A 7,500-nucleotide genomic window follows, 5' to 3' on the forward strand; every position below is an offset into this window, starting at 1 on the left:
CAAAGAGTGCGTCCGTGACCAAAATGTGACCTCTGGTGGACAGTAGCAGACTCTGAAATGAGACGCAGATTCAGAGTTCCACATGAATTGGTTATTAGCTAGCAAATAATATAAATATTATGAATGTAAACATTAGGTGAGTTGTTACATTGTAATAAGTACATAAAGCAATATATTAAATGTAAAATGTGTATTGTTAACCAACTTTCTAGGGGTTTCGGGGAAAAAGTAGCACAACAAAAACAAATTAAGATAAATTAATAAAAATATCAAATTTGATTTATTCGAATGAATAATAATAATAATAATAATGATAATAATAATAATAATGATGATGATGATGATGATGATGATAATAATGATGATGATGATGATGATGATGATAATAATAATAATAATAATAATAATAAATCAATGTTTAATAATGTGCATGGAGAATATCTTTTACTTTCTTTCACTTAAGATATAAGGGAAAAGAAAACTAAAAAAAAATATTTCAAAAGAAAAATGCTCTCTTTTATTCACTGTTTAACAGAATCAATCTTTTTATTTTTGTGACATTTCCAGAAAGGTTAAACAAAACAAAGGAAAACTTAAATGAAAACTTGCTTAGCCAAAATCGTCAGGAGAGGGTAAGGCAAAAACAACAAACAAAACAAACGCTTCCTAAAGAGACAATAAGTCATACATTTCCAATGATTTCCAATAATCAATGACAATGCTCTTACCTCACTCCCTGACTAAACCCAAAACAGGAGAAAGCTCAAAAGGGGATAAACCTAAAATTACTCAGCACCCGTCGTCTCCCTACACGGCTTATGTTAACTCCTGCAAATACAGTTACACGTCCCTCTTATTCATGCTACAATCTCAGAAGTTCACGTTTTAAGTATCACACTACATCACTGGGATAGCAAAAACAGGGACTCTCTCTCTCTCTCTCTCTCTCTCTCTCTCTCTCTGTCTGTGCTTTGCTGCTGTGCCTCTTAATAAAGCCTGCACACTTTATCCACAGAAACAGATCCGACTTGCTCTGATTGGAAGCAGGTGTGACTGGTTTGGAGCACTGTTCAATGAGAGAGAGAGAGAGAGAGAGAGAGATAGAGAAAGAGAGAGAGAGTGAGAGAGAGTGACAGACAGACAGAGAGAGAGAGAGAGAGAGAGAGAGAGAGAAAGAGAGAGAGAGAGAGAGAGAGAGAGAGATAAAACAAAAGGGGAGAGCAATAAATTGCCACTCACACCAGCTTATCACCCAAACACATCATAGGATATAAAAGTATATTTATTAATGTCGTTTTTTTTTATTATTATTTTTTTGCTGTTACTTTTTATGAATGATATTGCAGAATAAATTGATACATTTATATTTAATAACAACAATACTATTTATTATCAATTATCTTGTCTATATGCTTAAATCAGCCTTTAGGCTTGATAGTCAGACTCGTTGCGGTGCCGTCAACCGGGGTCCGTTCTTCGTACGTGGATTACTCAGTTAGCTGGATTTGGATATTGACGATTTGACACGATCCAGGATCGTTTCGTTCTTCAAAACTGATCCGAGAGTTATTGTCATAGCAACAGTTCTGCTAGGTCAAACCTGATCGGGAGCACGTTCAATTCAAACAGGATTAGATCGGCTCAGTTCAAGCAAAGATAATACAGAAAGTATGTACCGAATTCTGATATTTTCTTACAGTAGTAGTTATATACACTTGGGAAAATGGTAGCTTACATATTTTTTAACTATATATATAAAGTTATAGTCATTAATAAAAAAGTTATAAAGTTATACATATTAATAAAACTTATGCAATCTGCACCCTCGAAATGAAATACAAAGACTGCCACCTGGTGGTGCAAAGAGAAAACTTATTGATATGAACTTTTTAGATCGCTTTAGTACAAATTGTGTATAATAGAAATGCACAATATGTGACTCTTTTTTTTAAAGCAATAATACGTATGCGGTCATGAACATGTTTTGATAGTTAATATGCCGGTGATTTGATGCTTCACAAAAGTTGCATATGCCTTTACCAATATCAAAATGCTTTTGTAAACAACCATTCTTTACACCGATTAAAAACAGCTACTATAATAAAGAAAATCTTTTCTAAATGTAGAACTAAATAAATTGATTTGCATTGAAATACATGATAAATACACTTGACACATGAAAGTGGAAAGCCTGCAGCTCACAACAAATGTGGAAGGTTATTGCGTGTCATATTTAACAAACCGTTTACTGCTAATTTGATGTAATTTTGCTCACATGGATAATTGAATATTAATCAGGTGATGTCATTACGCTGCTGTGCCGTCAGCCAATCGTTGCATTGCTGATCATGATTTCGAGGATCGATAGATCTGTCCGTCACAACACACGCAGCGATCTCAGATCAGTTTATCCAGACATTCTAATCTGATTCGCGAACTTGTTTAAAGAACCAAATTAGCGAGAGATCAGTTATCAAGATTAAAAGATCCAGGATCTGCCAAATCATCTTAGATCATTTAAGCGAGGTACGAAGAACGGACCCCTGGTCACCTGTGCTTGCGTGTGTTTTGAACCAGGAGTGCAATATCTAGTTCAACCACTGGGTGTCAAACTTACACACTGCACCTTTAACATTAGTTAATGCACCATGAGGTAATGTTTATATTTTAACAAAGGAGAACAAATACCGTAATAAATACTAATACAGCAACGAACATTATCTAATGGACCATTATTTTACTATGTTAACCGTGTGTAAGTAGTGGGTTAAAGATCAAAATGATCAGTAAAATATATTATTAAATAAATTGGATTCATTAAAGAAAATAAGTACAAGGAAGAGTTAAAATCGATACGATTTATACAACGATGTGTTGCTCTTTGTATAAAATAACCTGAGAAAATGACAAACATGTCATTCGTGGAGTGTCCACTAGGAGGAAATCTAGAGCTGCAGATATTAGGCGCTGTTAACCTGCACTGTGTGACAACGTAAATACAACTCAACGCAAATAGCAGCTCGAGATTGTGTCTGATGATTATTCATTGAATTCCCCTTTTCCAGGTATGAAATACACAGAAATGTATTAAATATATATAAATGTACAGGAACAGGGATTATTTTGTGATCGTGTTGTCTTGTGAATATATGTGAAAGGTTAAAACATAATAGCATTAACGTTACCGATGCTAATCGGTGGGTAACGTTACGTGCTAACCGCAGTACATGCTAACCACAGTGATGTGTTGAAATATATCTCTCGGTGTTTAAAGGTAAATTAAACATACTTTATTTCTTTGTTAATTGAAAGGGAATGTTGTATAAAAGAGTTTGTGATTGAAATGACGGAAAATGATCAGTGACACTTTTGTTCATAAATGGGAAAAACAGTGTTGATGTTAATTGTTTGAACTGACAAAGTATTTTCATAAGGAAATAATTGGTTATAGTTGTGAATGGACACATAGTTCACTTAGAGTGTTACTTTAAAGGAAAAAGTACTGTTTGTAACACTGGGTTCAAAATATATTGATGTAATTTGATGTATTAATGTGTTTATTTGGGCGAAGCAGTGGCTCAGTTGGCGTTTCTGTGTGAAGTTTGCATGTTCTCCCTGCGTTCGCGTGGATTTCCTCCGGGTGATCCGGTTTCCCCCACAGTCCAAAGGCAAGTGGTACAGATGAATTGGGTAGGCTAAATTGTTCGTAGGGTGTGTGTGTGTAAATATTTGTGTGGATGTTTCCCAGAGATGGGTTGCGGCTGAAAGGGCATCCGCTGCGTAAAAACTTGCTGGATAAGTTGGCGGTTCATTCCGCTGTGGTGACCCTGGATTAATAAAGGGACTAAGCCGACAAGAAAATGAATGAATGTGTTTATTTGTTTATGCATTTGTCATTTATGTATTAATTGTTAAAGATAAACCGCACTGTGTGACAACGTTAATACAACTCAATGCAAGTAGCAGCTCGAGATTGTCTGATGATTATTCATTAAATTTCCCTTTTCCAGGGGTGCAATATGTAAGCTTTAAATTTGTTTGTGTTTATGCTCTACAGTGTGAATTATGACAGGCTTTTAACTCTAGAAATAATTAATCTTGCAGTGGGCGGCACAGTGGCTCAGCGGTTAGCACTGTGGCATTATGGCAAGAAGGTCGCTGGTTCGATTCCCGGCTGGGCTAGTTAGCATTTCAGTGTGGAGTTGAGGTGAGTTTCCCCCACGGTCCAAATACATGCGCAATAGAAACTAAATTCAATATGAGTGTGTGTGAGTGTATGGGTGTTTCCCAGTACTGGGTTGCTGCTGGAAGTGCATCTGCTGTGTAAAACATATGCCAGAATAGTTGGCGATTCATTCCGCTGTGGTGATTCCTGATAAATAAGGGACTAAGCCGAAGGAAAATGAATGAATAGACAATAAATCGAGGCTGTAATATCTTCTCTTAAAAATCCCCTCGCAAAAAACTTTCCCCAAAAACTCCAGAAGACCTTGAACGAGTATGAAGGATCTGTGCTGGCTCTCCCTTGGCCGTACTTATAGGAGGGAGGTGCTGACATTCATAGAGGACATTAATAAGGATGGAGGCGAGCAGGAGGAGTCTGCGGTGATGAATGGAGGAGCGCTGAGAGACTCCTGCACTTTTAGACTGATGTGGAGCTGCTGATCAATGCAGCTCCGACAGCAGATACACAACCGGACGACGCCATTGTTTAAATGGAGTGACGCGTCATTTGCGCTGCGCTAAAGGTTAACGACGAGAGAACCATGCAGCAAATTATCAATTAATCTCTGAGCACATTTGTTCTCCCACCTGCATGACCGCAGCCGGGGTTTGAGAATTAGTGAGGTTTGCAGTAATAACGGCTACAAATGCAACTCATTACAACTCATTTATTTTATAAATATGTGTGTGTATTGAAAAAAAGATATATATTAAGGTCTAAAGTCACAAAACGAAGTAATTTAATGTGCTTTAAGTTAGATTTTAAGAAAAGTAATGTGAAAGTTATTGGTGGTACACTACGATGTCATATTTTAACGGGCACCTATGGTCAAAAATCTACTTTTCAAGCTATTTGGACAAACATATGTGTATATATAGTGTATAGACCATCATATTGGGGTGATATAAACACACCCAGTTCTTTTTTTTAATTTGACAACATAAAAACGGTGGACCAATTAGAGTGGTTTTCAGACCGACCGCAACTTTACGTGGGAGTGTGGTCCCCCCGCCCACCGAATTGATTGACAGCTGTGCGCATTAACATGTTTCAGTAGTCACGTGTATATGTCAACAAGACCAGGCAGACATACGCAAAGCAAACGGGAATAAAAGGTCTGTTCTGTTCGCTAGGATCAGCAATCATCATCAAATGTGATTAAGAGTAAGTTTCACATGTTTAAAGTGTTTTAAAACAGTGCACGTGTGTAATTAATTACAGCGATTTACTTCAGCTTTACTTCATCAGCACAGCCGCGTGTCAGAACAATTATAAAAGAAGACGCTTCAATCCCAGTTTGTGGAAGTTAAATCAGGTTTATTTTGTACATTAACATCACAGATATCCACACAACAGTGGAGATTAGCCTGTATCCTGTCACATGAGTGCACAAACATTGCTAAGCTAAGCGCGCTCTGTCTGTCTGTCTGTCTTTCTGCCTGCCTGCCTGCGTGCGTGTGCGCGTGTGTGTGTGCGTGTGTGCGTGTTTGTGTGTGTGTGTGTGTGTGTGTGCGTGTGCGTGTGTATCTGTGTGTATCTGTGTGTGTGTGTGTGTGTGTGTGTGTGTGTGTGTGTGTGTGTGCGCGAACTTTGTAACGATACCGGATTAATAAAGAGACTAACCAGAAAAAGTGACTCAATGTCGCCTTACAACAAGCATCAACAGCCATCCCAGAACAAATGAAAACAATTAATAAACTGTTGACGAACAAAATTTGAAATACTGTACATGTAAGGAGTTGCAGGTACAAACATATCGTGAGTATAAAACATCGTAATAAAAGATTGCCTGCTTAAAAAGATGGGAAGCGAGTTCCAGCCGAGGAGCTGTGTAGCTAAAAGATCTGGCTCCCATTGTGCTTAACCGAGTGCGAGGTGGCACTGGGGAGAAAGAGTTGGCTGATCTAAGGGGTATAAATATGGAGAAGTTCAGTGAGATATTGAGGAGCAAGATTATGAAGTGCCTTGAAAGTAATATTTTAAAATCAATACGAAACTTTACCGGAAGCCAGTGAAGCTGATATAGTAGTGGTGTGACATGCTCCTGAGAGTATAGTCAAGACGTGGGGAAATGTACTTCCATCATAGTTGATGCATGCCCATTATTTGTGTTATCAGATAAGAGTTGACTCTAATTCAGTTTTTTTCCCAATTTATTTACGTATTCCAATTGACCCTTGGCTAAGCCACGCCCAAAAACCGCCACCCACCAATCGTGGCTTAGCAACTGTAGCTACACGCAGGGCCTCTGTCAAGCTTTCGAGCGAGTGCATATGGATTGTGCAAATCTGATACCCGGTACCCTAAAAGATTGGATGGGATGGTGGAAGTTTCTCCCTTTTCAAACCTAAAACCCAAGAGCAGAAATGCCAGTGTGGATCAAGCTGTGTGAGGAACGCTAAAGGAGCGGAGCTAAGTTGGTTTTGTTTTGATATTCCTGACACATTCAGTAATAGACAGACAGCAATAACTCACACACGTCTTACCCTAAACAGCTCTAAACTGTGTTTCCTACAAAAACACAAAGCTGGTTATGTTTTACAGCTGTCTTATTCCTTTTTTTCCTTTGATATTGTGAGTAATGCTCCATTTAAGCCTTCGCCATATCGTTAGTAACGTAGTCATACTAATAGCGAGTAGATCATAATGACATGAGTTATTGATCCGGAAATTACGAATCTGCGAATCTGTTGCTAATTTTACTGAACTTTTTATTTCCATCTGTTTCAAGCTACGAATATTTGAAATTACAAATCAACAGAACAAAACTGAGATATGATCACAAACTGAGCACTTGCGATCAATATACTTTACTGTTGTATACTAGCTGTTATACTATACTAACTGCAATATACTAGCTGTCATTTATAAAGAGCACACAAACATACTGACAGTAATAGGTAACTCACTGTACATTGTTATGGGTCAATGATGCTACTATTCGACACAAATCCATCAATCTCCCCTTTCTGGCTGTTCTATCTATGAATGAACTATGTAAAAGCACTGTCATGCGTGTTTCCAGTGACGCTATATTTCATTGCACAACAATTAATCTATCAGGCTTTTTAGCTAAAATAGAGAAATCACCGTTTTATTTGTTATTATAAGATTATTTTTAAATGTCACCTCTCCTGCTGAGCATGAGCTAAGCTGTTGTTTGGTTAGCGTATGAGGCGGCTAAGCTAAGCTAGCTTCAATTTTGATGTGTTTATTTTCTAATCGGTTGCCTATTGTTTCGTGAATATTTTCCTGTAATGCATACTGCAGTCTTT

General features: G+C 37.7%; 1 long non-coding RNA gene across 6 annotated transcripts in view; it reads left to right on the forward strand.

Moving 5' to 3' along the window:
- The first annotated feature begins 2,986 nt into the window (after nucleotides 1-2,986).
- The window catches only part of LOC141380562 (uncharacterized), a 63,801-nt gene continuing 59,287 nt past the window's right edge, over nucleotides 2,987-7,500 (forward strand). For 3 of the 6 annotated variants that reach the window (XR_012398770.1, XR_012398768.1, XR_012398769.1), the window contains exons 1-3: nucleotides 2,987-3,065; nucleotides 3,575-3,668; nucleotides 4,105-4,207. This is a non-coding gene — a long non-coding RNA (uncharacterized lncRNA). Of the gene's footprint in view, nucleotides 3,066-3,571; nucleotides 3,669-4,104; nucleotides 4,208-7,500 lie in introns of all 6 variants that reach the window. The other 3 variants (XR_012398772.1, XR_012398773.1, XR_012398771.1) reach the window with 2 other exon arrangements.

This window comes from Danio rerio, chromosome 23, assembly GCF_049306965.1.
Source record: "Danio rerio strain Tuebingen ecotype United States chromosome 23, GRCz12tu, whole genome shotgun sequence".
NCBI classification, from domain to species: domain Eukaryota; kingdom Metazoa; phylum Chordata; class Actinopteri; order Cypriniformes; family Danionidae; genus Danio; species Danio rerio.